Raw genomic sequence first — 1,646 nt, 5'->3', positions numbered from 1 at the left:
TCCAGTGCAATCTTCAGAGTTTCTTCTGACATCCATTTTGGTCTTTTCTTCCTCTTCTGTCTTTGTAATGACCGTTGGCACTCTTCCTGAACGATACCAATATACCTCATGAAAATCTCACTTAACAAAATCCTACCTGAAAGAATTCAACAACATATCAAAAGAATAATTCAAGTGAGAATAGTAATAGGTATGCAAGGATGGTTCAACATAAGAAAAATAATCAATGTAATCCACCCCATCAATAACGGACAAGAACCACATGATCATCTCAACTGATGAAGAAAAGGCATTTGATGAAATAGAATTTATTTTTTTAATGAAAATGCTCAACAAAATCAGAATAAACGGGAATTTCCTCAATACAATTAAGAGCTTACATACAAAGCCAAGAGCTAATATTATCCTCAATGTAGAAAAATTAAAGACATTCTCCTTGTGAACAGGAACCAGATAAGGATACTTGCTATCACCACTTCTATTCAATATTATAGTGGAAATGTTAACTAGTGCAATAAAACAAGAAAAGGTTGGAAGAGATACTCAAACTGTCGAGGAAAAGGTAAAACTATCTCTAGATGCAGAGAATATGATAGCATACACAGAAAGCCATAAAGACTCAGTAAGAAAACTGCTGGATGGACAATTCAGCAAAAGTGGCATGATACAAGATAAATAAATAAAAAGAAATATGAATTCTCTACAGTTATAAAGAGAACACAGAGAAAATAAGAAAATATCAATTATAAGATTAAATATTTAGGAACAAATCTAACTAGATATACAAAAGATCAACATATGCAAAAGATCTACACATACAAAATTACACACCACCATTAAAAAAAAAACAAACCAATAAGGCCTAGATAAATGGAAGAATATACCATGCTCATCCTCATTTCCATCATCATAATCCACCCACAGCTGACTCCCTGCAAGTTTTCAGAGGATGTAAATTATATAGGAGAAAAATGCCCATATCTCTCCCTTTGAGAAGCTAGATCATAAGAAATTATGGCTAACCTTGAGAAAAATGGGAAACCTATATAGACCAAGAAAGCAATTGTCCAAATAGAACAAGGGAGCACTGCATGGTTTAAAATCAGGAAAGTTGTGCATCAGGATGGTATCCTTTCTCTGTACCTATTCAATATATATGCTGAGCAAATAACTGAAGAAGCTGGAATATATGAAGAAGAATATGGCATTAGGATTGAAGGAAGACTCTTCAACAACCTGTGTTATGCAGATGGCACAACCATGCTTGCTGGAAGTAAAGAGACCTAACACACTGGCAGCAGATCAAAGACTACAACTTCCAATACGGATTACATCTCAACATCAAGAAAACAAAAGTCCACACCGCAAGACCAATAGGCAACATTATTATAGTTTAATAAAAATTCAAGTTGTTGATGATTTCATTTTCCTTCAGTCCACAGCCAACATTCATGATAGCATCAGTTAAGAAATCAAAAGATATCTCTCTTTTAGACGGTTCTCTCCCTCCTCTGCTTCAGTGCAGTATACATTATTGAACCCATCTTACTCACTGTCTCCCTAACCCCAAGGACAGTCCCATTCTACAACAGTGGCATCATGTAATATTTGTCCTTTTGTGACTGGGATATTTCACTCAGCATAAT

The sequence above is a fragment of the Elephantulus edwardii genome, unplaced genomic scaffold (assembly GCF_000299155.1).
Source record: "Elephantulus edwardii isolate Elephantulus edwardi_28Jun2011 unplaced genomic scaffold, EleEdw1.0 scaffold00333, whole genome shotgun sequence".
In the NCBI taxonomy this organism is placed as follows: Eukaryota; Metazoa; Chordata; class Mammalia; order Macroscelidea; family Macroscelididae; genus Elephantulus; species Elephantulus edwardii.
The sequence above is the reverse complement of the archived record's forward strand: the minus strand, read 5'-3'. Positions refer to the sequence as shown.